Below are 18411 nucleotides of genomic sequence, written 5' to 3'. Positions count from 1 at the left end.
TTCCATCTGAAACAAAATGTTCTTTTTAAAAATTATTCTCATTTTTTATTGAAATGTAGTTGATTTACAACGTTAGTTTCAGGTGTATAGCAAAGCGATTCAGTCATATATATACATTTTTTTTCAGGTTCTTTTCTATTATGGCTTACTACAAGAGATTGAATATAATCCCCTGTGCTATACAGGAGGTCCTTGCTGTTTATCCACTTCACATATAGTGATGTCTACCCTTCAATCCTGAAACTGAATTTTCTAACTCTTCAGCACCATGCATTTATTCCTATCTGAGGGTTTTAACTAAATTTTTATTCCCTTGCTCATATCCAGGGACACAGTTAGACTTTTGTTTTATTTGAACATAGTAACATGATAAGAAATTACCTGAGAAGTGAGGTAACTTTATGAATATCAAGCCTTTTTTTGCCACAACATGTTACTCATTGCTTTTGGTTTAAATGTAAAACTTGGCACACACAGGCAAAGAAAGAACAAAGAAGCATGTTGTTGAAATCTGTCGTGTATTGGCCTCTGAGGATGGACTTCGAGGTATAAGCTTATAGAAAACTTTCTAGCTGGAAGTTGTAAGCATTCCCTCCTGCTGTTTTATCCCCTGTACTTGCTTACACACTGGAATCATTGTGGGCCTCTATTTACAGAAATTCAGTTGGGTTATTAGGCTCAAACCGTGACTCTTTCATATTTGAAATGCGGAATTTTTTTTCCACAATAAGCTACATAAATCCAAATCTATAAAATAAGAGAGTATTTTAAAGGCTTTAAATGACTTAATGTAATAGGAATCCTGAACCACATTAAACTGTAACAACTTGGTCAAATTTACATCTTTCTCCTCATCTCAGTAACTTGCTTCTGCGTGGAGTGTCTCTGAAGAACAGAAAGACACCAAATAAACAGATGTGAGAAAGTGTGAGTTTGGCCAGAATGAAGATATATCATAAGAAATAATGGTCAAGATGCCCAGCATTCTTCAGAGACACCTGAATTTTGTTTTCTTTGCAGTGTGTTTAGTTTCCATGTCCAGTCGATTCCCTTATGATTTAAACTTAATTAAGTAGAATATAAGGAATATTCCAGTAGGTTTGATGGCTTTCCTTTTGTGTCTGTAAGCTTTATGAGGTCAGAAACTATATTAGTCAGCTTTCCCTGAGCCATTTTATTATAACAAATAATCCCATAGTTTCAACTGGCTTTGAAAACACAAAGGTTTGTGTTTGTTCACACTTAATGCCAGCGGAGTGTCAGCTGAGTCTCTACTCCACATATATTCATTCTGGAATCCAAACTGAAGATGCAGCCACTATCTGAGACATAGCTTCATGGCACAGTGGAAAAACATAATGGTAGAAAATTACTTGGTTCTTAAAATCTCTTCTTGGCAAATGACTACCATCACTATTGTTTACATGCCATTGGTCATAGCTAATAGCGTGGGCAACTTTGATATCACTTAAGTAAAAAATTGTATCTCCCCACTTGGATGTACACTGCAAATCATATGACAATGAGCAAGGGTTATATTCTTCTTAGAGATAAGGCATCAAATAATTAGGAACAATAGTACAATATACACAAAACTTTAGTGTGACAGTCACTACTAAATGCCTTGAATTTAGGGCAGTTTTAGCCATTTGGTAGTACTTCATTCATTCAATGGGTATTCAAATGTTCATTTGTCAAGTTACTACTATGTGCCTAAAATACAGTAGATGTTTAGGATAGTATAGTGAACAACCAACAATTCCTGAAATCATAGAGCTCATATTCTAATGATGGGAAAGAGACAATAAATAAATTAAATGTATAGCAGTTAGATGTGATCATTTATATGAGAACAATTAAAGTTAGGGGCTGCAGTTTTCAATAGAATAATGAAAAAAGGTCTCACTGGAAAGATTTAGAAGGAATGATGGAGAACAATGTGGAGGTCTGGTTGCAAGGGTATTACAAGGAGAAAGAATATCAGGTCTCTGAATGTGAATGTGCCAAGTGAGTTTGATAAACAGCAAGGAGACTAGTGTAGCTAGAGCTGAGGCAGACAGAAGGGATGTGGTGAGAGATGAGACCGAAAAGGTATCAGAATACCAAAACTTGTAAAGAATGTGGACCTTTACACATATTCTTTTTTTTTTTTTCCTGAGTAGGAAATCATTGGAGGTTTTTGAGGAGTGACATGATCTTTTTCACGTTGTAAAGGATCAATCTGGCTGCAAAGTTGAGAACAAACTGACTTGTGGTTGGGTGAGAGAAGGAAGACTAGTTATGAGCCTGTAACAAAATAGATCAGGGATGACAATGGTTCACACCATGGGGAAACAGTGCTGGTGATAAGGAAATGGTTGGGTTCTGGCTATATTTTAAAGGTAAAACCTGTAGGATTTCCTTCTGTATGAGATGTGGGGTATGAGACAAAGAGGTACCCAGGGTGACCCTAAGATTTTGCCTGAGTAAAGAAAAGATTGACTAGATGAATTAACTATGCAAATGGACCTAATTTGTTCTCACCTTCCTTTATCCACATAGTTTGAATACAAGAATATTCCTTTAAATTCTCCTATGCTGAATCTGTGCTTGGCCATGTGACATGCTTTAGCCAATGTAACAGTAATATGTCACACTTCAAAAGTGCTTGCATATCAGTGCTTGCCCTCTTGCTCACCTGGTACCCTGAACCTCCATGCAAACAAGCCCAGATAGGAGTCCAGATGATGAGAAACATGCAGCCCAGTTGTTCTTGTTGTCTCTGATAATAACTAGTTAATCCCTCGAAAAAGAACCAGTCTAGCTGATCCATAGCTAACCTCAGATGCATGAATAAACCAGTTGAGAGATGTAGAATAATTACCCAGCTGATCCTAGACCGAACTGCCAACCCACGTAAATGTTAGCTAACTAATTAATTTCTGTTTTTAGCCTCTGCACTGGGGAGGGCGGGGGGTAGGGGCAGGGGGTTTTTATATGGCAAAAGCTGCCTGATGCAATGAAGTTACTATTAATTTTGATGGAGGTGTTTTTGTGATGTTCAGTTATAAAGAGGAAGACTAGAAGTTTATTTTGGACATGCTAAATGTGTGACACCTATTATGTATTCAAGCAGAAGAAATGAACAAGGGAAATAGAGTACAATAGGTAGGCAACCTTAAGGACTTTAAGTTTAGTGACCAGTTAGCTTATCTGCATGTTTTTCTCCACTTGTATAAATAGGGGAAAAGAGGAGGCAGACAGCTTGCTTGCTAGATATATGTTAGATATTGAGATGTTGAAATTTGGCAGGTCAAAGTAAATTAAAATCGATTAAAGCAAATAAAAAATCTTCAAGGTCTTTCAATGTATCCCCTACATTTCAGATTTCTTAATCAAGCTCTAATCAGGACCTACAAACTCATGCCTGGTGCTGAGAGATATGCAAAATAAAAAATAAGATGTAGGATAATTTTCATTTCTTTGAAAAAGAGATTAATAAGCATAAAACCAAGTGAAATGGATTAAGTGAAAAACTGCCTGTTACTAACTATAAGATTAGAAGACATAACAGAAGATAATAGAAACCATAAATAAAAACAGCTGGGGAAAATTTCTGGCCAAAGGTAAATAGGAGTTTTATTGGTCAAGAAAAGAAGTAGGAAATAACATTCATAGAGGCATAGAAGAAATAGGAATATAATTAAATTATGAGCTGGAACAAGAAATGGATGATGCAATTAAAGTTAAGTATTAGACAGACTCTGGTAACTCTTACCAATCTTAGACTCTCCAGGACAATGGTATGCTGGTAAATATTAACAACTGGTTTTCAAAGGTTGGGGAAGCTGATTGTCTTGTGAAATATCTTGTTTTCCATGTTGTAAATGCTTCCATCATTGCCAATTTCAAGCTACCAATATGGGTCAACTGACTTGCAAAATTCCTGGAATTAAACAGTCATATCTTGCAGGTCACTAAATGACAAGTCCAGCACATCACTGCTAGACATTCTTACAACTAAGCAGAAATCCATTTGTCACTTTGGGAATACTGCATCCCGGGATATTAATCCCTCTAGATCACCTGGGAAATGATCAGTTTTTATTCAATCTAGGGACATTTCTAAAAAGCTAATATAACTTAGCTACTCAATTAAATGTAATTGATGTTCTTTCCCTCAGTGCTAGAAGGCAGGATTCAGCATTTACTTCTGTCCTCCTTAGTGCTCTTCTTGTGGATGGGGTCTTCATCTATCTCTGGTGAACCACCTAACATGGCCCACAGTTCCAAAGGGTAGACTTCTGTTGAACCCAAGTGTTCTGTCCCTGGCCTTATGGAATTTAGTGTCCAGGGAAGCAGATGGTATAGAGAGAAAAAAAAAAAAAAAACAACGTATTTTGGAGTCAAGCTGGTGTTTGCTTGAGTTCCTTCATTTATCACCTCCGTAACCTTGTGAAACCCACTGCTCCCTCTGCTCACAACACTTCTGGCACCAGATGTGTGGATTTTTCCACACAAAGCACTTTTTCAGTTTTCAGCGGACACTAACTAGGTGTCCTACAATTTAACTCAACTCTGATACTAACAGCCCAGAGTTAGCACAGACCCCACAGGCTGAGGGCTTAGTCCCACAATACTACTCTCCCCTCCCAAACGCCAATTGCAAAGAGTGGGTCCCCAAGTTACCCACAACTTCTATCCAATTTGATGAAAAATCCGAAGTTCCCCAAAACCCCTCCTCAGGTTTGATAATTTGCTAAAGCATTTCATAGAACCCAGGGGACAGTTTCCTTACTGTTACAGATGTATTATAAATGTTATTTTAAAGGTTGAAAATGAACAGACAGATGAAAAGATACATAGGATGAGGTCCGAAAGGGTGGTTGAGTACAGGAACCTCTGTCCCCTGGGAGTCAGAGTGTGTCACCCTCCCAGTGCATGGATGTGCTCATCAACAGGGAAGATCTCTGAACCCCTTTGGTTAGGATTTTTTTGGGGGCTTCATTTTATAGGCGTGACTGATTAAAGCTTTGGTGATTGGTTATTAACTCAACCTCCATTCCCTTTTCCTCCCTAGAGGTCAGGGGTAGATTCAAAAGTTCCAACCCTCTAATGACATGATTGGGCCCCCAGCAATGATCTGTAGGGGCTTTCCAGAAGTCGCCTCATTAATGTAAACTCAGATGCAGTTGAAAGGGGCTTCTTATGAGTAGCAGAAGACACTCATTTCAATTTAATGCTCCAGAGCTGTTTTAAGAGCGAAGAACAAAACTGTTTATAACAAAAGATGCTTCTACTGCTCTTATCACTTAGGAAATTACAAGAGTCTTAGGAGCTCCAGTCAGGAGCTGGGGATAAATACCAAAATACATATTTCTTATTATATCACACCTTGGAACATTACTTAACCTCTCTGAGTTTTCTGTAAGACAGGACAGTATGATAAAAATGCTTATGTTACCGAATCCAAGCTCATATTACTTGCTGTGTGATGGGCCAGTAAATTGAGAGATGAGGTGTTGGGGCAAGGAATAGTGACTTTATTTGGAAAGCTAGCAGACCAAGAAGATGGCAGACTAGTGTCCCAAAGTCTCATCTTCCTGAGTTAGAATTCGGGCTTCTGTTATATTAAAAGAGGAGGGGGTGTAGCTTCTTGTTACAAACTTCTTGGTGCTGGCCAGATCTTGCAGGAGGTGTGATAATCCTTTGTTCTTGCAGCTGTCCCCATAGGTCTGGTCACAACTGTTCTTATAAACCTCCAACAAGACAAATGTCATCTGTTCTGCAACTTTTTGTCTCTATATGAGTGAAAAATGTTGCACTTTTAAAGGTTAAATCTGAGAGGCAGAGACTTGAGAATGGGCTATTACATACATTTTAGGCTATAGGCAACATTCTGTCACAAAGGTATAGAGCCAGCATGACTAAGCACAGGCAACAGAGCCCAAAAGTTAAAGCTAAAACAAAAAAAAAAAATAGATCCCATGTGGAATCAGGTTTATTCTTCTCTGTTATACCTACTGTGTGAAGTAGCTTATGCTTTTGTACAATTATCAGCTGACATTTAGTTGTTCTTATTGTTTATTTAAATTTTAATTAAGTCAGTGATACCTCTTTACAATTCTGTTCCTGGGTGAGTTAACTAATGTCTGAGATTTAATGTATATTTAAATATTTAATGAGATACTTGATATACAGGATCCCTGAAAACTCTTACATTGTATGATTTCATGAAGCTTTAACCAAAGTCTGTGGGGTTATTTGTTGCTCTAACACGTTATTTGTTCTTTGCTTACAACCAGCATTCATATACAGAAGACTTGGTATATAGAATTTTATTTGACATTAGTGGACTCCCCAGATTTTCGGCCATCTTCCTTGCTTTGACTTGTATTTTCAACCCACAAATAAGCCCTCCAAAGCTAAAGTGTCCAGTGTCACAGCCACTAGCCGCAGGTAGCCATTTAAATTTAAATTAATATAAAATTTTGATTATTCGTTACACAAGCCACATTTCCAGTTCTCAATAGGCACATCTGAGGATATAGAAGATTTCCATCATTACAGAAAGTTCTATTTGACAGTGCTGCTCTAAAATTATTCATGAGATACCATGGCTCTTTTAAGTATAGCACATAAAGTAAAAAATCTGATCTAAGGGAATGGGGAATGGGACTTTTGACCAAAATAATAGCCTCTAATCACTTACTTCTTCTCAACTCAATGTCTATGTTCTCAGGTTACAATGTAGGAAAATGTCACCTTGCTTTCTGTACTGTCTCTAGCCTCAGATAGCTTAAACTATAAAATAATTTATATCTATGTCTAATCTGTAACTATATAGTAGCCATTATCATTTAGAAGGCTTGTGACATAAATTACTTTAAATGCTTCACGCACTCATCATTTTCAGAAAAGGAAACTATGAGTCACACTTGTCACACTGTTTTCAGTGGAATAGCCAGAAATATAAAGGAAACCGACTGAATGTGCAGTCCTTCACTTGCAAGCTGTATGCCGCACCACCTCATATTCTTAGGATATACCAAGTTTTCTAGGAGTAACTTTCCTACAGGTCATACTATTCCTCATTGTTTATCCATGATGGAGAGTTTGCAAATCAAGATCAGAAGAAAAAAAATTCCCGATTTATACTTGTAATAGACCGTGAATGTTAAAAGATGAATGAAATGTGAATGAATGTTGTTAATGAAATACACATTGCCTTTTTAATAAAATCAGAGCTTTTCCATTTCTGTTTTTCACCCTTAAGCCTGATATCTAATATATATGATACGATAGAATAGATCTTAAAGATATATCCATATTACTCTAAGGAATTTGTATTTTTGGCATATGATCCTTTTACTGGTACTGGAAACCAATCTAATTATTTTCCTTGAAAAACTGTTCTCCCCCAAATTTCTGCATGCCTAATGAATTAAAGTCACTCATTGAAGAAATTGCATTAACATACACCATTAATTTGAAACTATAATATAGACAGATCTCCACCCTAGATAGTGGGATTTATTTTCTTCTGCAGCAGAACAGTGTAGGTGGATACAAGAAATAATAGTGTTGCATAAAGAGTAATGTTAAGTTAAAAAAAAATTGTCTCCTTCCTACAAAAGAATATTATTTTGTTGTATTTGTTCTTGCTTACTTAGAGTACTATTTTCCAAAATGATGAGTGTTTGTCTCATGTTCTTCCTTATGTCCAGACATAGATGCCTTTTCATTGTATCCAAGAAGCAGCATATTGGAGTGGTTCACAGCATTCATTAATAGGAGTCAGCCTGCTTTGGTTTGGCTACTAGCTTCAACAATATACATAACCTTGGGTAAGTAATATAACTTCTCTGTGCCACATTTCTTTATCTATAGATGTGAATAATAATAATCTTACCTTAGAAGATTAACTGAATTCTAAACTAATATATAATTAATGGGTTTACCACAGTGCACAGAGTAGTGAGCCCTCCATCTTAGCAATTAACTGTTTAGGGATGCTTATTTAAAAAGTATAAAATATTACCATATGAATATATAAATGCATCTGTTTTTAGTAGATAGTTAATAGGGATCATAATGTGTTTTTTAATAGGATAAAAACTAAATAATGCCTTATGTAATTTTCCATTTTTGTTTTATTTATATTTATACAGTAAATAGTAAATAACTTAATGTAAGTTAAATGTGCTCTAGAGAAATTGTTTATCTTTATAATTGAAGAGATAAAACTTCTATTTTTTATAGTTTCTAAGAAGTAAGTACATTGTATGTATATTAGTCAGATAAAGCGATCTTCATAAATTTATTTTTGCTCATTATATAAAAAACTGGTGAAGTTTTAAAGTGATACAATTGGCTTTTCCTAAATGAGGATCTCATTGTTGGTTAGTTATTTATTGGAAAATTATAATCAGCTTTGGAAGAAACCTGATACAGTAAACAATCTTATCTGAAAGCTAATCGGTTGGTAACTTTAAAAATTTGGGTTTTTTTGGTTACAGAACCCATCTAATGATATTTCTTGTAGTTTTTAATTTTAATTTTAAATTACTGCTTGCATCAGTTAAAGTTTAAACAGAGAAATGGAAATTACATATCTCAATGGAAAATTTAACGTAGTGATTTGGTTCCACATTTGGATGGCTTAAAAAGCAAAAAGGCACATAAAAGTGACATAAAGATAGTAACAGTAGGAAGTAGCTACCAGACACAGGAAGCAAGGTTATCAGAATGTAGAAGCTTGAGGGTGGGGCCAGATAAAGCTGGCACTCAGACTTCTGAGGAAGGGTGCTGCTTAGCTGATACTAGTAATTCAAGAGCTCAGAAAAAGGTTACTATTAAATTGGGACAAATTGCCCTATGATACAACATAACAAGACTTCTGCTGAGAGTGTCCAAAAACTTGGCACCTGCTACTGGTTCCCAGGTGAAGTACCGTTGCTTGGGCTGGGCTGACAGCAACACCAATAAATGGGAACAAGAAAGTCCCTTCTCTCTTCTTCCTGCTTCCAAAGTCCCTCTCCCTCCAGATCTCCCTAGTGAAAGAAAAAGTTAACTGATAAAGGAGATTTTGAGTCTCAGCCTCGGTGTCACAAACCTGAGAATGGAAGGATAAACAAAGACTTTATAACTGAAATATGTTAAAAAATGTGATTATTGTAAATGTCCCCAATGCTACTGGTGCTCAATTCATCTCATGAACATCTCTCTCTTTCTCTCTGTCTCCTCTTAGAATGGGGTGAACATTTCTTCCCACTTTCTCAAAAACTTTCCTGGCTTTAGCACTGAAAACCCTGCATCTCAAGAAACCTTTTAGTCCTCCTTAGGATGGTTGGTCACTTTACCCTAGAAATTAATATTTAATTTCTATTAAATTATAAATAAGGACAAAGGGAAATTACAAAATTGAAAGGAGGAAGAAAAACATATTTTGTTGTAAACAGGTCTATACATCTGTGAGTAATGTGTAACCTCCCCTTCCCAACATGCAGTGCTTGCTATTTTTTTATTATGATTATTTGCAGCGGAACATAAAGAAAACTGACGATATTAAGACAGGATGTAAAAGGAAACATTTCAACTCTGTTCTCCCTTGAATGAAACTGTGCAAATTGTCACTATCTAACTGTTAGTTGGAACTGATTTCTCTACCCACTAAGAAGTCATATGGTGACAGGTCACTGTGTGCTAAAAGTCAGAGAGTTTTCTAGAACTGAATGTTACAAGTTCTGAATCAGATTAATGTTGGAGTTGTTAATGCAGGCAAAGAGTAAACTAATTACCACATTATCCACGGATGGCTCTTCCGTTTCAATGTATTGAAGGATACCTAACTGGTTATAAGTTCAGCTAGAACATGTCAACCTGAAATACTAATGTTTTCTGTGGGTACTGACTAGCTGGAGCATCCTGTCTTGTTTGAGTCACGTGGAATACTTCATGTGCTGTCATCCTGTTAAATATCTGAGCTGTCACTTGTCCTCCCTCGTAAACATCTTTATGTCATTTTAAGCAAATCACAATCAAACAGCACACTTTTCTTTCATAGTCAAATTATTTTTGTCTTTGATCTTATTTCCTTTCAGAATATTTTAATGAAATTTAAGCCTCTTAAAGACCTGGCGTCTTACTACCTTCTCAACTTCAGTTTTAACTACTCTGCTTTCATCCTCTGCCATCTGGTAGTACAAGAGCTAGTTCAAATTCAAATGTTGTATTCACTGAGGTGAAGGCTAAGCTAGGGTAAATATAACAAAGAAATGCAAATAATTTTTTTTTTTGTGTGTGAAACAGTCCAGATACTAGGCTAGTGAGGCAACTGTGCTCCATGAAGTCATTCAGGGACCCAAGTTCCTTCCTTCATTTGCTGTGCCATTTATTAGGCATTAGGCTGTTTTGTGTGGTCCAAGCTGAGATGCAAATCATTTGCATTCCAGTCTTCAGGGGAGGAAAATTAGATAAAACCCAAGGCAACAATTTATCTTTGTTGAAGTGAGGAAGGTGCACCAATCACACTTCCTACCCCGGCTGCTCACAGCGACGAGGGAGGCTGGGATCTGTAACAGGAAGCTGGGAGACCACAACCTGAGGAGAAGAAGAAAACAGATTTGGAGGGTACAGTCAGCAGTCTATCAGTGAAGCCACTCATTTTATGGAAACTTCAAATTGCTTAAATGAATAGAATCAATTACTTTATTTGCTGTACCTTGAACATAAAAAATGCCATTGCAACTCTCACACCATGTTATGTATTTCAGTGTCTAACTCAAATGAGACTGCAAAACCCTAAAAGTGAGGACAGAAATTTCTTCATTTATGTAGTGCCTAAACCTTGCACGTGGTCGATTATCGTTTCACGTTACTGAGTTGGTCTGAATAGATTGTGTTGCTGTGACAGCTAATTAGGGACAGAGATTTTAACAACCTCCATTTTATATGTGGGAATCCTCAGGCTCTCACAAAATCAAATGACTTTTCCAAAATCTAGTTTGTGATTAAAACTAGGATTAGAACAGCATTTTTGATTTCTGGTTCAGTTTTATTAAAGTAAGCCAAGCAATGCTATGGGTCTGCTCTGGCATGGAAATAATTCATTTAAAACTAAACACTAGCCATTTGAATGACATTGTGTTTACTGTGTATTTTTTTTAATGTCAACATTCGAAGACATTCTCCTGCATCTTTATGCATCTTGACAACGTACATAGCCTAATCCTTTCCTTAATTTAGCATTATTTTACAACGTCCAGTTGGCCTCTTTCCAATGAATATCACCATCCTCAAACATCATGCTGGTCCTTGATGGTCTTAAAATTGAGATTGTTGCTATATTTATCATATGAAAAGAGCCACAAAAATAAAAACTATATGCCTTTTAATTAATAAGATGAATTTATTAGAAAAATGAAAATACACACACTGATGGTGGGGGAAGGGGTGTGGAGATGATACTAAAATTGATCAGAGGGGGAAAAAAAGTCTTAGAAACTCAATGGTGACTGACTATACATGGGCTCTAAAATCAGAACACTTTGCTGACATCCTGGCCCTACTACTTAGTGGCTTCACAACTTCTGAAAAGTCAATATTCTTTTGCAAGTCTCAACTGCCACATTTCTCAAATAGGGATAATTCCTTAAAAATAACTTTTTAGGGTAATTAATTTAACATTTTTCCTGGACTAGATTAAGCAAATAATAAATGATAGCTCTTATTACCAACTATCATTGTAGATCTAAGTGCCCTATAAGAAATGATGTAAGTAACATAAAATACTGAAATAGCTTTGTTTAAATTAGCTAATAATTTGAAATGATCCATAAAAATAATTGTCTGTTCCTGTAAATTCCAGGCATGAGCATTCATATTACATTTTTTAAAATTTTTGCTAACATGCAAAGAAATAGGACATAGTTTTTGAATTAGTCTACAGTATTCTTAAAGCAGTAGAGCCAAGTGTGAAAATCCCGCACACTCCAGTGGGAAAACACGCAATTGTCAGAGTGGATAATCACAAAGAAATGCAGAGATTGGCAACTGCCTTTAAAGTCCTAGAAAACAAATACATATGAGATGGCTATCTTTAAAAGGGAGAAAAGTGAACACATTTTCATAGCCAAAAGTTAAAGAATAGAATAAATTAAAAAGGAGAGATAAAAGAGAAAGTAGTTTTCATGTGTACATCTCTGAGAGCAGTTATCATCTATGACTTTTCGTCATCAATTTGTTGTTTAGGGTTTAGGGGAAGGGCCTCCCATGGGTTAATTGTGAATATTTTATTGAAATAAGAACAGTTTCTAATTACAGGTTTAATATGACATTGACAAGGTTGGATCCAAAGTTAAAGAAAAGTGCAGCTGTGAAACCTTGATAATTATTGGTTCATAAAACTCTAATTGCATTTATGCCATTTTATTCTATCATTTGAGGGTCTCTGTGATTACATTTTATCTTATTTATAGATGGATGAAGCAAGGTGAATTTAATTCATTTTCATGTTAGTTGTACTTGTGATTTTTGAAGAAAACACAATTTTTGAGGAAAATACAGACATTCCAGAACTGGGTTTCCTCTAACTAAAATAATTCTTATTAAAACATACTTGAATCTATTAACATTCAATTCTGTCTAAAATGGGAAAATATTTAGCAAAAGTAAATTTATTTAAGGAGTAATTGCTCTGGGTTTTAGTGAAAATATTTATTTCATTCAAAAGAGTTTATTGTGATTATAGAAAATATTTTGTATGTTTTTATAGATTTTTAGTTTTTTCTCATATTACTGATTTATTTCACCCTTTTCTAATGAGTTATTGCTGAGCTTTTCCAAGTGCAAATTCTTTGAGATATATTATGAAAAGGAAACTGGCAATATGATTCAAGCTCTTAGATTTTAGAACCTGAAAGATCTGTTATATGAATAATCTACAATTAATTAATTTGTTCACACTTTAACTATCAAAAAATTTAAGTAGATCTTGAAAATATTTAACTATCAAAAAATTTAAGTAGATCTTGAAAATATTTATCAAGTGTTTAAGACCACAATAATCATGCATAACAAATGGCCATGAAGTTCCTATGAAATACTACAGTAAGTGTATATAGTTCACTCGTCTGCTGCCATCAGCATGGGAGCACTACTAATTTCAGGAGTGTCCTCTCATGCTTTTGTGTGTCAGATAAGCTGTTGGAATCTGCTGGGGTGGTTGGGGTGAGTCAGCTCTGCTCCACATGTCTCTCACCCTGCAACAGGCCAGCTTGGCCATGTTCTCATGGTGGTGATAGCAGACACACAGAGAGTCAACAAGAACAAAAACACACACAGCCTTTGAGATACAGAGTGAGAATCCACTCCACAGCTTCCATGTCTACAGCATTCTACTGGCCAAACAAGGTACAAGGTCAAGTCAACTTTCAGTGTGGAAGAAACTGCCTTTGTAGTTACAAGAGTTGCAGTGTCATATGACAAAGGATGTAGATACAAGCTGAAATAAAGGATTGTGACCATTTTTGAAAATTATGATATATTGTTTCTTATTTTATAATAAATTTCTTTTAAACTCACTAGCCAAACAAATCATCTATAAGCAATAATTAAGCTATAATCATTAACTATTATATTTATCTGCTTTGTATTTCTGAACTATGAGACAAATATACATGCTATTTCCCAGCTAAAAAATAAAATCAATTTTGATCATTTGACTACATTTTACCAGTTTGAGAACAAGTAATTGAGTGTCAAAAAATTCAATTTCAATAAGCTATTGGCTACTACACAGTTCTTATTGTTTCAAACAGTGTAGAAGGTTGTCCAGTAACATAGTAGGAAACTTACTTAGATCACCACTTTCTCCATAGGAAGTAGAGTCCCTGAAGTAACTTGGTGATAATATGCATTTGCCTCCATGGGAATTCATAAAAATTATGAAAACAAGAATGTGAAGAGCAAGTAGATATTAAAATCTTCTTCTTTTCGATACAGATGTACAGAACATAATTATAAATACTTTAAAGATGCATAGGAAATAAAATTCCCCTTAATCTCAAATCTAGAAAAAAATATAATCCTACCACATAGGCAAGAAAATTAAATTATGATATGAATATTTCAATAGATCAGTTTTTTATTCAATATCTCAAATTTGTTTAATAAAGATACATGTTTTTAGGATGAAATTAGTATTAATTATAAGTCTTGAATATTAATTATAAGTCTTTCCTAAACCTGTTTCTTGAATGTCATTAAAGCCGTGGCCTCTTTTCAAATGCATTACTCAGTAAATGACTTGATTCCAAAAGTAATCATTGGCCTTTAATAGAAATAATTTTAGGCTTTATCTATAAAATAACAGTCATTCGAATGAAAAGTTAAAAGAAAAATGATATTTTCTGTTTCAAATTTGCAGTATTGTTTCCATACTGAATTTTTAAAATAATTCAGTTTGGTTTGTTGATGCTCCCTAGGGAAGAAAATGTGTCTTGTTCACTGCTAGATTACCAGAACCTGGAACAGAGACATGTACAGGGTATGGGCTCAATAAATATTTTTTGATAAAATATTTGTTGACTGAGTGAATAATGTTATTACATAATTGAATAACATTGTTTCTCGTTGACTTGGGAGTAATCAACAGAGAACTTTCCACAATCCACATAACTGGAAAATAATAAAGATATGCTCTAAGGGCTATCAGATCCTTCATAAATTTCTTGAGAATGACATGAATAATTCCCCAAATGAAAATCAGCATTAAAAGACTCCACGTCATTTTTAACTTTTATGCGTCTTGCAGATTTCTTATTAGATTCATGGCTATTTGAATTCTTCATTCTCAAATCAGAATGGTTCCTTTGAGTTACTTTGACAGCCAAAACAGAATATATTGTTAGATTAAAAAATCTAAGACAGTGGTAGTAGATATAGCCCAGTGGTAGAGTGCACACTTAGTATGCACGAGGTCCTGGTTTCAATCCCTAGTACCTCATTTAAATAAACATAATAAATAAAAATCTAAGACTACATTTAACTTCAGTTAGTTTATATCAGAAATTTATAAAATTTGAGGAGAAATGTTATTTGCAGTAAACTAGGAACTGCATGCCTATTAAATTTGCCAAAGAACATCCATAAACAGCATAAGTTTAAAAAGTAATAAATGTTCCAATATTTGAAATGTTGTTATTTATGAGATTTTCCAAGGTCAATGGAAAATCATTGTTTTGTTATTATGGAATCTAGCACTAGATTCAATATATGGGAAACATGAACCCTGGATTTCCTATTATTTAAAAAAGTTGTGTCTTGTAAATAAAACTTATTCTAGATGTATTTTTATTAAAGGTAAATGCACTGCATTATTTTTCTGTCCACTATATAATAGTTTGTTCTAATAACTACTATAATAAAAATTATAAATTTTACTGTTTTCTTAGGCAAAATCAATTTGGAAAATCATTTAGATCTCAGAGAGGAAGTAGAGGAAATGATTGGAGAGGGACTAATCATGAAATAGACTCAAATTACTGTAAATTTTCTAGTTCTAAGGTTGAGTAGATAGTTCATGAGTAATATTTAGATTACTGTGCTTTATAATAGTAGTGTGCTTATAAATTATATGCATGTTACGTATCTTTAATTAAAGTAACAAGTATTAATAAATAAAGTCATTTTCAGAGACAACATGCCAAAACTACTTATACATGCTAATTATATTAAACTATTTTTCACTCTAAAAGAATCTTGCTAAAAGGAAATCAGAAGAAACATTTTTCAGATTTGCTTCCTGGGAAAAAATAAAATCTTAATTTTTATATATGAGATTTCTACATGTTATCTAATCAAGATATGAATAACGTTGTTTCCTTACAAGTTGGGAGAGATCAGTGGAGGATTTTATACAATCTTCATAAGTGGAAAATAATAAATATTTGCTGTTAATTTATTTTGATTGAAAGAAAATGCCCATTTATTTTGCTTGTAGTTGAATTGAAAGAAAATGTAAAATTAAGAAAAATGCACCTATTGAAGAAACAGCTTATTATTTATGACAATCCTTGTCATTAAATGTGAAGTTAAGAAATTGTACATGTATAGATTTTCTAACGAGTAGGTACAGCATTATACCAGTAGGGCAACTGAAGGTAATTAGTGGTGCTCAATTTAGGCAGTTAAATAAACTCAGCAATTTACATAGGTTACCAAGATGTTAACAACTATAAATTATAATATATAATTTATGTAATTGTTGATATATAATAACATATACATAAAATACAGAGTTAATATTGAGACAAAAATAACACTGAATTGATAAAAATGTAATTGGATGAGACAATAACAGGGAACATCCAGTACTGAGATATCTAGGAAATTCAGCTTTTTAATGCAAAAAGTGATATTAAATTATTAACATATAATGGATTTTAAAAGTAAAATTAATGTTGACAAATTTTAGTAAGTAGTATATTACAATTATATTGCATTATCCTATACATAACATTGCAAAATATCCATGACCCATGGATTTTCAAAGATTTTTCTTTTTTATCATTCATGTTTTCCTTCTTATTTCAGAGAGTAAACTGACATTTCTCCATCCCTCTGCACCTCTTACTCTTCTTAGACAGATAGTCACTGATTGCCAGTGAGGGAAAAAAAAAAACTCACATTATTTTAAGCAAAAAAGGAAAGGACATTTTACTAACTCATATAATAAGTAAATCAAAAGAGGGTATTTGATTTTAGATATTGCTTCCTCCAGGAATTAAACAATGTCAAAGGAATATGAGGCCTCTCTATTTCTTGATTCAACTTTATCCTGTCTGAAGAAATATCATTAGGCCATCTCTCTACAGAGTGAGGATGATGACTATTGGCAGATGGGTAGATCCAGGCTAATATTCTCTCTGCTTGTTGAATTTTATAAAAAATGAAGGCCTTGTCTCTGGTAATTCTGGAGAAGTTCCCAAAGCTGATACTCATTGATCTTTAGTCACATGGATGTATATCTCTGAAAAATGGTTCTCAAAAGGAAAATTAAGTACAGCAACTAAAATAATTCTGAATAGCTCAATTTTCTTACATATAAAAATAAGATAATGAGAGTGTCTACTTCACAGGGTTGATGTAAATTAACTGAATTAACACCGAGAATCTGCTTAGGGCAACACCTGATTAGCTGTCACTGATACTGTTATACTAGTAGTCTGTCGCTGACATTTCTCCATTTCTTTACCTTTGACCAAGCTGGTTTGTTTGGCATGAATTATTTTCTTCCTCATACCTAAAGTCCATCTCAACATCATTACCGCTAAGAATACTTCTCGTGTTTTGCATTGCTCCTGGCTCATTTCTGGCCTTGATTAGATGTAACACTTAATGCATGTAACAACACTTTAACTGCCCTGAGTTATAGTCAGTCATTGTGTCTGTGTCTTTCTACCTGTGTATCCTGCAGGTCTTTTTCATCTGTATTCCCCATGACATGTCTAGTGCTCTCTTAATATGAATGCATAAGTTTTTTTTTTAATTTGAACTGCATCTAGGCATCAGAAGTAAAATAAGAAATTCCAGATCATCACACATGTGCGTGCACGCACACACACACACACACACACACACACAAAATACTGAAAATCAACATTTAAAGAAAAAAAGCCCTCACTCATTTCAACTTCTGGTTATATATGTTCAGAGTTCTAGAATACATAGTTAGAAATGTGTGTGTGTGTGTGTGTGTGTGTGTGTGTGTGTAAAGAATTTCAACTAAAGGCAACCTGTGTTAAGAGCTATACAAAATAGAGATGAATAATGAATATTAGATTTGAGAAGTCTTCTTATATTCTGATAGATCAGGCTAAAATTTGTATTTGTACGGTGTATAATCATTTTGTGAACTGTTGAAATCCAAAGTGTGAACCAGTTGTAAAGAGGTGACATTAAGAATGATTAAAGAATCAAATGCTTTTAAGCACTTCTGGAAATGCATTTACAATCAGATAGATAAGCAGAGCCAAGTGGTGTTTAGGATCTTATTCTGCTTTGCTTATTTCAGTTAGCTACTATCTAATCATTAAAACAAGAATTTACAGAAACAGACTCACAGACAGAAAACAAACTTATGATTACGGGGCGAACAGATCAGAGGAGTGAAGGGATAAATTGGGAGTTTGGGATCTGCAGATACTAGCTACTATATATAAAATAGATAAACAACAAAGACCTACTGTATAGCACATGGACCTATATTCAATACCTTGTAATAGCCTATAATGAAAAAGAATATGAAAAGGAATATATGCACACATATGTATAACTGAATCACTATGCTGTACACCAGAAATTAACACAACATTGTAAATTGACTATACTTCAATAAAAAAATTAAAAATAGGTAAAAACAAGGTTTTA

Source organism: Camelus ferus, chromosome 12, assembly GCF_009834535.1.
Source record: "Camelus ferus isolate YT-003-E chromosome 12, BCGSAC_Cfer_1.0, whole genome shotgun sequence".
In the NCBI taxonomy this organism is placed as follows: Eukaryota; Metazoa; Chordata; class Mammalia; order Artiodactyla; family Camelidae; genus Camelus; species Camelus ferus.
Note: the sequence above shows the minus strand (reverse complement) of the source record.